Source organism: Botryllus schlosseri, chromosome 6, assembly GCF_051294905.1.
Source record: "Botryllus schlosseri isolate E-star chromosome 6, Bs_hap1, whole genome shotgun sequence".
Classification (NCBI taxonomy): Eukaryota; Metazoa; Chordata; class Ascidiacea; order Stolidobranchia; family Styelidae; genus Botryllus; species Botryllus schlosseri.
In genome coordinates, this window is record NC_137241.1 from 3496725 (window position 1) to 3509193 (window position 12469).

The following is a 12469-nucleotide window of genomic DNA, read 5'->3' on the forward strand; positions in this document are numbered from 1 at the left end:
CCGTAAAATACCTCAGTAAGTATTTACCTTGTAACTGGACATCATATGTCCTCTTTTAAGATAATTTGTCCTCTTCTTTCGAGAGATGTCAAATATCCTCGGAGGATGCCTAAATGTCCTCTTTTTTTCGACGATTTGTCCTTCTATCTATGTCCCTCCTATCTATGACGTCAGTAAGTTTTAGAAGCACATATGGTATGGTGCCATATCCATAAAACTAGAGCTAATCAACAAATTTCAAGTTGATATGCATGATTAACAACCCAAAATTAGACATGATCGATCCAATCGTTTCAGAAGCAAATTTGACCGGTGTTTTCAAATTACGTGTTGCAAAATAAAGCAACCGAGATAATACCAGGTCTGATATAGCGGTAAATTATGTTGATGACGTCTTCATAAAAGAGCGTGAAGAGGAGTTCTACGCAGTAGTACTGTGCTACTAGCTGAAGCGTATTTGAATGTAATATGGTAACGATGTTGTCTGCATTGTGTGTCCTGAAGTTAAACCAAAAGCAGAAATCTATGAACAGATCGCTGCTCACATATTCAAATTTACCTCCTGTTCTAAGAATCTATAACCGGGTTTAAAGCCTAATTTTGCCAAATTGGATATTGACAATAACAATGACAAATTCTCGTTTATGTTTTTGATGAGTGAGCGTTATCGGCAAATTAATATTTGATTCGATTTAAATATATATACAGTAAATATATTATCTTCATCTCTTAGGTCACTATATATTCAAATAAAAACATTGCGTTTTGGCTTGTAATAGTACGGCCCGCGAAAAAGTCCTAGAGATAAGAAGTTCGCCCATCACCCTTGGTTTAGGGATTTCCTACTAACGATGGCGGGCAGATGTCACGTCGGTGAGAGCAGGAGGGAGGCATGCATTCATGGTCACGAGGCTCGGTTATGAATTATATTATTAGTATTCGCCCCTTGAGTTGTGAACATGCGATACTGGTGCATGTTGGTTAAATTTAGCGTTAGTTTGCGGGCTTATAGATTAACATGATCAAATATCGGTCAACCTATACAGATATCGCTGCATATATTTCGTACTAATGCATGGACGCTATACTCTAAGTGCAAAGCTAAGGAATAGACTTCTGCCTCAGATCTTCGTGCAATTCGCGTAAATAATCATTGAAAGCGAAACCATGGAACATTGGTTCATAACCACTGTTCACGAAACACCAGAGGTCCCGCAGCCAGTCTCAGGGGTTCTACAGGATATCAAGTCACGGAAACTGATACATATGATTTGTGATGACACGTCATTGCTAGCAGGCAACTAGGTGCGATCAGTAACCGAATTGTGAATGCGCAGTGTCGTAGGCAAGAGGGTTTGGGTTTTAACTCGACATCCCGTCCCTATGGAATGCAGATACTATCTCTGATATTTATTGCTATGACTATAATCCAGTGTTTTATCTGCATTGTGGTAGATTTTTGTTCTTACCACACAGCGAAAATTTGCGGGGTTCCGCGAAAGGTTGCTGATAAGCCTAAGTATCCCGGTGGTTAGTAAACATTAAGAACCACCATACTGGAATCATTACGATGACACAAGTATTACCGTGATGCAACGAACGAATAGAAAAGGCGCTCCGTTCCTAATTGGCATTTGGCATCAGTTGTTAAAGTTCCTGTTTCGGGGTGGATTGTTGGGCTGACGGATCAAAGCGAGGGATCGCAGCATGGTTAAGTTTAGATATACTTTGAGCTCTACTTCTAGGAGCCCTCACATATGACCGGTATTAAGCGATAGGCTATTTTAAACAAGACTATCAACACAGTAGTATATTACAATATGTTACGGAAAATAGGGGTTCTATTCTAGCTTCACCTTTTTAGCAAACGATGGAATTGGCAATAATACGATGGGGCGGCAGAGCACGGTTATAAACCGAGAAAACGCCGGCTCTAATGACGATATAAGTTGGCATGTTTCTATTCTTCCTTTGTTTTAGTCGTATACTGGCGTCAACCCATCAACCCTGCGCATGCGTTGTGAGAAATATAAAATATTTTACTGTAAACACAGACGTTGAAATCTACTTCATATTATTATGTAGCGATTCGGGTTTCTCTCCAGGCCGGAGACCTTTTGAGTTTGAAGTGATGTAGCAGTACACCAAACATATTTGAATTATATCTCTGTAATTCTCCATGTAACCGACATATCAGGGTTTCACATTGACGTTTTCGCTTCTGTGAATAAATCGTTTCTAGTCAATTTTCCCATAAAAGTCTAAGCTCAACATGGACTTTTTTGCCTTCTCGAAATTGGGAGTCAATCCCGGCCACTTGCTTCTAATGCTGACTGGAAACCACAGCACCGCTGTCGTGTAATATAATATAATGTGGCCTTCGAACACACTCGACATTCGCCGTCTTGAGGGGCTCTTTAATGGACGTATTTCGTACTGAAAATTTCAAGATTGTTAGAAATGTGCTGGACAATGCTCGCACTTTTCGATCTAGTCAAAATTTCTTAGGGGGACGGACGAAATCATCTGACGAGCCGGATGCGGCCCGTGGGCCGTATGTTTGACAACCCTGGTGTAAATACTTTCCAAAAACATGTTATATGAGCCTGCAGACGACGATTACCACCAGATTTGGCCACGTATACGACAGTGTTGGGATCAAGTCACTACCTTCGAGTCACGAGTCATTTTGACTCGAGTCAAGTCAAGTCAATCGATTTTCAAAGGTGACTCGAGTCAAGTCAAGTCACTCGATTTTTGGAGGTGACTCGAGTCAAGTCAAGTCAAGTCAAGTCACGAGTCAAGTCACATTTCAAGTCAAGTTGCCCTTTCGAAGTATGTATGAGGCATGAATACGTCATTGCAATTTGCTAGCTGTCTGAAATACAGTTCGAGTGGTCATTGATTCCGAACTGATGAACGAATATAGAGTTCAATATAAGCGCAAGAAGGTGCTGTATCGGTCATATATGCGTAGAACTGGTAAACTACGTAATTGCATAGTCTCAGTTTAGGGTTACCAGCCAAAATAGAGAATAGAGAATCGGAATGATAATGATGCAATACATTGTAGCCTACCCAGTTACAAATAGATACGATACTATTGGAGCCTGCGACAATGGTCGAGGACTATACATAAACTATATTCGACTTGAATTTCAATAAAACAAGAGGTTTGGTTATGGTAAGAACAGATAACAGAAATATACATTTTGCTATTCTATTACTTTACTGCTTGAGTTACGACAACGTATACTGTAAGCTTCTATCACTTCGTTTGCGGTCAATTTATTTGTGAGAGAACAATCGAGGCTCAGTGAAACGCACGGTCATTGAATGATTGGTCGCTTTCACGGGTTACACCAGCGTTTCGCGAACAATCCGAACATATGCAAGATACTGTGATTTATATCGACACCGATTACTTGATGACTTGAAATTGACTCGTGAATTTTGCTCCGAGTCACGAGTCAATCCACTATTCTGATACGCCGAGTCAAGTCAAGTCAAGTCATTTTAGCAAAGTGACTCGAGTCAAGTCAAGTCATGCGAAAAAGGTGACTCGAGTCTGACTCGAGTCAAGTCATGACTCGAGTCATCCCAACACTGGTATACGATATGGGATGGTCGGATTCCTCGAATAGCTATAGTACCTGGATATACATCACTGGCACGGAATGAATGTCCTAATGATAATGACCGCCGAGGAGCCGACCGTGAAAATGATGCAAGACTATGTAGTAGTCCAGATTAAATATATGTTTCGTATATGACAGGGGTTTGAAGCCGATTTCGTCAAAGAAGCTATATTCACCTTATATTTACAATTGTGAATATCAATCCACCATAACGTAGCAATTGAATATACATGACGTTATGGTTTCAGAAGAAAAATAGTAAAAAACATGTTTTAAACAAGGGCCTTGTTCTAAACATGTTTGCTATAAATTGAGAGGCATCGCATGCAGTATCTACTATACTACACGCGATGTACCAGAGTATGTGAAAATAGACAACAGATCGCTTATTACCGGTTATATGTGAGGGCTCGTAGAAGTATAGGGATGGTGTGAACCTCTGAAAGGTTCAGGTTCGTGTGAACGCGAACCTTTTTGAAAGGTTCTGTGTGAACGCGAGCGTGAACCTCGTGACGTCACGTGACGTCATACTGCTAATTCCAACCCCACATTTCAGTGAAATGATATATATTAATGTACAGGATACCAAGCGACGACTCGGGCCACACGATGCCACAGTGGTGAAGTACATACTGAGTCTAACGTTGCCAAATGTAACAACTGGAGCAGTCAAATGATATAATAATCCCATGAAATCAATATCTGCCGTCGCTTTGTCAACAATTTCTACTAGGACTTGCAAGGGTATAAGCTTACGCCTCAACGGTCTAGGCCAGACCGGACAATTTATCCGGCGTCTGAGTGTTGCTACGTTGATGATGAGCACATAGTGTAAAACGGGTTTTACCCCATTAACAAGTTATACGGCAGTAGCATACAATATGATACATTATGATACAATATAATACAATAAACATATGAAATCGAGATGAACCCTGTACGCTTGCTATATTTTCTTACATCAGACAACGATATTAATTTCATGGATTGGTTGAATAAGCATCATTCGCTGACTCGCTACATGTAGCGTAATTCGATCTTTGATGTTGTGTGATTACGGGTCAAGCTCACACCAGAGAGTCACTAAATATTCACAAACAGAAAGTTGGATATTTCGAGCAAACTTTTGTAACAAAGCAGGTAAAATTTTTGAGATTGTCAAGGTGCATGCTCGTTCAGTGTTGATTTTTTATGCTGCCAGCATCATTCATAGAGTGGTCCGCAGTTGAAATGCAATAAACTTCAACCAAAGATGTTACGATGACGGTAAAATTGTATTCTATGAAAAAGGTTCACAGTGCAGAACCTACCAAGGTTCGTTTGTGAACGTGAACCCTTAAATTTCCGAGGTTCACACACAGAACGCGAACGTGAACCTCACGTTCACACCATCCCTAGTATATAGCTCAAAGTAAATCTCAACTTAAAAATGCTGCGATCGCTCGCTTTGATTCGTGAGCCCTACAATCCACCCAGAAACAGGAACTTCAACAACTAATGCTAAATGCCAATTGGGAGCGGAGCGCCTTTTATATTTGTTCATTGCAACATGGTAATATGTGTATCATCGTAATGATAATAATAATTCTAGTAGGGTGGTTCTTAATCTTTGCTAACCAGAGGAATACTTACGCTAATCTGCAAGCATTCGTGGAATCGCAAATTTACGCTGTGTAATAAGAACAAATATCTACCACAATACAGGTGGAACACTGGATAAGAACCATTGCAATAAATATCGGAGATAGTATCGGCATTCCAAAAGGACGGGATGTCGATTTTAAACCAAAACCAGCCTGCCTACGTCACGGCGCAGTGCGCACGGTCGGAAACCAAGGCATTCACAATTCGGCTACTGATCATTGATCATACATAATTACCTGTAAGCAATAATAACGTGATATCAAAAATCATATGTATGAGTCTCCGGGGCTTGATCTCCTGTAGAACCCCTGGGACTGGCTCGCGGAACCTCTGGTATTCCGGGGAATAGCGGTTGAGGACCACTCTTCAATGGTTACGCTTTCTATGACTGTTTACGCGCATTGCACCAACATCTGAGGTAAAAGTGTATTCCTCAGAGTAGTGTCCAGTCCAGGCACGAGCGCGTATCTTTTCGAAATATCCGCCGCGATATCTGTACAGGTTGAACGATATTTGATCATGTGAATCTATCTATAAGCCCGCAAACCAACGCAAATTTTAACCAACATGCATAAGTATCGCATTTTCACATCACCGCGGACAAGTATTAGTAATATAGTTTATAACCGAGTCTCATGACCATGAATTCATGCCTCCAGCTCCCATCTGCGCGTCATCGTTTGAGGAAAGCCCTAAACCAGGGTTGATGGGCAAACTTTTTATCTCCAGGACCGCATTCAACATCTGAACCCCTTCGTGGGCCGTACTATTACAAGCCTAAACGCAATATGTTTATTTGAATATATAGTGACCGAAGACACGAAGATAATATATATAGTGTATATCAGAGTTGGATCAATTGTCATTTGTAATTGTAATTGAATGTAATTAATTACATTTTTCAATGTAATTGTAATGTAATTGTAATTGAAGCATTTTTATTTTGTGTAATTGTAATTGTAATTGTAATTTGACAAAAATTTTGCTCAATTACAATTTCAATTACATTAAATTGCTATTGAGACCTGACAAGCACAACATAAAATAATTGACTTATAAATTGACTCTTTAAATGTCGACAAGGAATTTGGTGGATCCATTCGCGGAAGCCCGTGACTGCGCCCTTGCGGGCGAAGTTTTTTTATTTTTACCGCTATGTTGGCCTCGGCTGCCATTGTATACAATTTTTAGATTACTAACCAACGGATGGATTCGCAACACGTGACTCACGATTGAATACGCCGAGAAGCGAACTGCTGAGCCGGCTAAAAGCAGCAGAATTGATATTGCCATAGCTGGCGATCCAAGCGTCGAAATTTGATATGTATGGTCCTAATCGAAAGCTAGTGTCGCACTGATTCCGCAATAAAAGTATATTTCCAGGCAATGGTACCATCCCAAAATAGTCGTGAAAGTCTGGGAATCGGCATTGTTCTGAACAATCGCTGGGCGTAATTGGTAATTGTTGTGGTCATGCTGCTGCAGCGCTCTCACTTTTCAGTAGAGTCGGCCTTAAACGGCTAGTTTGGAGCAGTTACATTGCCCTGACGAGATTTTATTTTGTATTTTCGGAATCAGTACATCAATAGCTTACGATAAAGACCAGATGCATCAATTTTGGACGCATGGATCGCCAGCTCTAGGACTACAAAGTTTGCTGCTTTTAGCCGGCTCTGCGGTACGTTTGTCGGTGCATTCATCCGTGACTCACATCTTGCGCATCTATCCGTTGGTTGGCAATCCACAATACGATTTCAGATCACGATGCTGCATCGTTATTTCGTCTGGCTAACTAACCAGACCACTGAATATTATATAACGTCTTATCTGACAAAGCACGGTTTTGTTTTCACTCCTCATCCTAATTCCTACGTCCCTCGATAAAAATAATAATATTTCTTTAATTATATGGTATATACGCAAATCCAACACGCGCATTTATTATAATACTTTTTCAACGACATACTGCACCCTATCCTCAATCCTAACCCATAGAAAATTAGGTAAATATTAACATTTTACATTTCCAAATACGTGAGCCATAATTACTGAGCATACAAAACACGCTTATATTACGTCACAATGACATCTCACATAGCATACTATGTACGCACATAAACGCATTTATTACTACACAATCTGAACTAGACTTGAATTGTTGTTAAATACGACGCTACAGTTGTCAAGGAGCACGGTTGAATTTATGATTATTCAATTACATGTTCAACAGCAGCAATTGTAATTGTAATTGTAATGTAATTGAAGCATGCAAGGAGTAATTGTAATTGTAATTGTAATTTGATATTTTTAGCATGGAGTAATTGTAATTGTAATGTAATTGAAACATTCATGAAAGTAATTGTAATTGTAATTGTAATTGAACTGAAATAATGTAATTGATCCAACTCTGGTGTATATATATTTATATCGAAGCACTCTTCAGAAACAGAAACGAGAATTTGTCAATGTCATTTTCAATATCAAATTTGATAAAATAGGCATGAAAGCCTGCTGCAGATTCTTAGAACAGGAGGTAAATTCGAATCTGTGAGCAGCGATCTGTTAATAGATTTCCTGATTCTGCTTTTGGCTTACATTCAGGACACACAATGCTGACAACATTACCATGTTACATTTGAATGCGCTTCAGCATGGCTAGTAGCACAGTACCACTGCGTAGAGCTATCCTTCGTGCTCTTTCGTGAAGACGACGTCAACATAATTTACTGCTATATCAAACTTTTTTTTACTTCGGTTGCTTTATTTTTCAGCTCATAATTGGAAAATACCGGTCTAATTTTCGTCTGGAACGAATGGGTCGATCTTGTCTAATCATCCATATCGACTGGAAATTTGCTGATTAGCTTCAGTTTTAGGGACATGGCACCATGTCACATGTGCTTTAAAACTTACTGACGCGATACTTATCGCTCACTATTGGACTCGAATCATCAAAATTAATACCAGTTTCAGCCCAGTCGTACTTTATGGAGCTGCGGGTATTCTTGAAACTAGGGTTGGGCACAACGATTCGGGCATTGGACACTGTAACAAAGGTGGTCAGTAACAAAGTAAAAGAGTAATTCTAGATTTCTCAGTACTTCAAGTAGATTTCGCCTACTCGCACAACTTCCTCAAGTGGATATTATTTTAGACTAATTCTACTTCTACTTAACAGTTTTCAATTTTGGGCAATTTGGATTTGTTGTTGGCTATTGTAGTATACAAAAAGGCCTGCATATAAGTGAGAGTGCAGGTAGGCCTACTTCTCGGGATTAATCCGCAATTGCTAATCGCTGAAACGGCAACTGAATTCGACGAGAAGCAAGAACTGCTAATTTACACCAGTAATGTACTCTTCAAACCCGATTACACACAAATTCGAAATTATAGTTTCAAGTATATGTAAATGTATCTATCATCCATGTCTCTCAAGAAAACATCATTTTTCTCAAGCTTAATTGCAGAAGGTTGTAATATATGCTAAAACGCGAACGATATATTCATTTGAAATTATTTTGCAACTGTGTTTTCTTTTCTCAAAACCCGTACAGCGAATAAATATTTAGCAATTAATAGCTAATATGCTGATTTCAATGTTAATATGATCTTACTATTGCTTGACAGCCATGGCTTTCAGCTTGTCCAGGCGATTCTTCTGTTGCAGGGTCGGAAATATGGCATCTATATGAATGACGTATCGGATATCTGTCTCGTAATCGCAGATATCGGATATTCGTTTATCCTCCGAAGTATTGGCGATTATGTCATAAACCGTTGCATCGAGGGGGTATTAGCCTTCGTATTTTCGGGAACGATCAGAAAATTTGACGGCAGCAATAAGTTTCTTTCCGGGAAATTTAAATGGAAAACAATAAGGATAAATTCCATTGTAAAAAATTAATTTGTTTTGGTTCATATATGCATAACCTATCACTATGGTGCAGTTCAGTGATCTCGATTTAGCAAATATCAAACCCAGTAGCCCTCAGACGTTTTGGAAGCGCCCCCTTGATGCCAGTACAAACTTTCGCAACCCCTTATCGTCATATCAAAAAATATAAAATATGAAAGTTTGCAATCCAATAGCATGTACATTTTATGGCATGGAAGGTTATCGCTGTTGGAAGACTTCTCAAATATGAAATCTGGACTATGGACCGAGCAATAATTGTGAGGTGGAAGCAAATCACTCGTAGCGCGTAAAATCATTCAGATGAATATTTGGTTAAGAATGAATTAAGCGCAACAAGGTTTAACGATTTTTGTATCTAATTCCTTCTATTTTTTGACCTGGGTTTGGTTCTAACGCATCTGACTATGAGCTAATTCAAAAAAACAATGACACCGGCCGCACGCCATTCAAACTTGGGACTTCTTAACGGGATAAGCAATCTTTACTTCGAGTCGCAGGTGTTCGGCAAGATAATCAGTCTATTAATTTTATTTTGGGCTGTCATAAAATGCGCTTACAATGAGTACTCGGAGGAGCTACTTCGACGTTCTTAGCCACTTCGATTTAAATCCTCTTTCTTAGATTCAAAAGGCATATTATATACATGGCATATGACACGAACAAGTAAATATCTTATTTCGCCATAACATTGAGTATTTATAAGCACTCCGCACAATTGCTTGAAGGACAGGCCAAAAAAAAGCACCAGCTAACGACTACACGCGTCCACCAACTAATAATAATTGGGAGACATCTTCTAATCGGCGCAAGTTCCGATAACGGTCACAGGAGCATCGGTCTATACTACGACGCTACTGACTTTTAAATCGCATTATAATTAGGATTGTTGCCGGAATTGAAACTTGTAACTTTCAGTCCAACTTAAACTCAGTACGAGTTCATCTTCATAACCTCTATATTTCTCTCGGGCGATTTCACAGACACCCCTTCAGATGCATTCACGACTCCAGTTTGAGAACCACTGGCCGCGCCAGGACCTATAGTTGAAGCGCTTGTCGGTCGTCCACCAAGTTCCGCGTGGCAAGATAGCGTAGTGCTGAAAATCAACAGTTGCAACACTAATGGGTTACGGGTTCGAATCCGACCGATCTCGACTCCAGAATACCTACCTAAGCGTTAAAAGTTTATCTCGGCTCCTACTTGCCATCTCATCCGCGTAACCGGTGTCTTACAAAAAGCCTAAATGTGGACCGTGGTATGCAGAGGTGGTCAAAGTAGTCAAGAAAGCTACTTAAGTAGAAGTAGAAGTAGTGACGGAAAAATCTACTCAAGTACGAATAGAAGTACTTCTTACATAAGCAATCCAAAACTACTCGAAGTAGAAGTAGAAGTGACTGACTTTAAATCTACTCAAGTGAGTAAGTAGTTGTGGAAACGATCGTAATTCGTTCGCATGGACTGTCAAAAACTGCAAATTGAGCTATGCGGAAGGTTTAGAGAGCTTGATTCCTATTGATGCATCCCACCAGGTGTCAATTTTTAACAGAATAAGCAGTCGTCCACATCATGGGATGTAAATGATAGTATTGATATGGAAATGCGATACTAATCCTTTGTTTACTCGAACACCCCATCTACAGAATATCATGGCATGGTGCCCTCCCCCATATTATAAGGCCCTTAGTTCAGTCGAAGAGCAATACGGATAAGTTGTGTCGGATACGGCTTTAACACTTTGCGCGATTAGTATACGTTAATTACAAATATGGCAGATCGTAAAAATGTCATATAGTGTATAGCTTTATTTTCGGAAAATATAAGGCATTATTACATTTGCTTTTATACTTCCACATGTATGTTCTCCAGACAAAAGAACTGAAACTTTAATTAGAACTCAGCATATAATACTCGTAATTGAAAGAAAAATACAAATACTACTTCTAAAAAACGGAAAATATATTTCATGTCTTTTGTCCAGAAAGTTTCAACGGTGGTCTGCTAAAACAGGTCCAACGTTAAAAAAAGCCAAGGTCCACTTTTCCAGATTAGGACACGTCATGGGCTGCTAGGTATAACAGGTAATTGCTAGATTGCGAAACGGTAGTTTCGAATGTTATGGGGGCCATACTTACTGTGATGAAATATTTGGTATAGGCGACATGCGGTGTGAACGGAACCACGCAACCCGGAATCTAAATTATACTCAGCGACACTTTCGTTAAAACATATTTGCCGCTCCATATCTACTATGCGCGAAGCGCAACGAAAATTCTCGGTATTTCATGACTTTTATGCAAATTAAATGTTGGTACTACGTGAAAACATCCCCGAAATTCCTTCGGCTAGCTTTCTTATTGGGGGATTAAACTACTTCTACTTGACAAACTTAAAATAGCGAAAAGTAAGTAAGTAGCTCACAAAATTTTACGAAGTAGAAGTAGCGAAAAAAAAGATCTACTTGAGTAAGTACCAGAAGTAGAGGAAAACTACTTGAGTACTTCGAAAAGTAGAAGTACTTCGTTACTTGACCACCTCTGAGTAACCATAAGTACATTTATAACTGATCTGAATAAAGTTTGTCGCCATTCGCCACACGACATATCAATCTCCCAGAAAATAGGTGAATCCAATCCAAATCCTAATCCGTTCAGAAAAAATCTCTAATCCTAATCCAATCCAAATCCGACAAAATTTCGCAAATCCTGTTTTTTCAAATCCTTATCCTAATCCATGCTCATTGCTCATCTCTGAGCTGTACCGGTACTCCGGTAGTCATAACAAAGTGACGAGAGAAAATCAAATCATACAAAACACAGACAATTAGCGGTATTTTCTTTAATGTTTTTGGAATGCATAGATACTCTTTGTGCTTGTTATTGGGCCGTTAATTCTTTGATGGGGGCACGAGGTGGGGTCGCTTTGAGGTGATGGATTCTGCTGCGGTGAATGTGGTTCTGAGAGCAATATTCAAGTTCAGTACCGCCAGTAACATATTTCAGGTATCTCTGCATTTCTCTGAGAGCTATTAAGGTGATTATCATTTAAAAAATGGTATTCTGCGAATCACGCAGCCTGATTCTAAAATCGGAATATGACTAACCCGGACCAGGACACCCGGACAGGACGGCGCTCGTTCCCTTTCGGACCAAAAACCTTTTTTCTCCGTAAGGCTGTACTGAGTTTGGTCCGAAAGTGAACGAGCCCCGTAGGTGCGTCAATTACATGTTCCGGATTCATCATCCGTGAGTGTAAAAAAACATTGGAAATTTTG

The 12469-nt window shown here is 39.6% G+C and overlaps 1 protein-coding gene across 1 annotated transcript in view; it reads left to right on the forward strand.

Annotated features, from left to right (window-relative positions):
• LOC145440937 (lactadherin-like) overlaps positions 1–12469 on the forward strand; it is a 175130-nt gene that overhangs the window by 145503 nt on the left and 17158 nt on the right. The gene's annotated exons all lie outside the window — the stretch shown is intronic.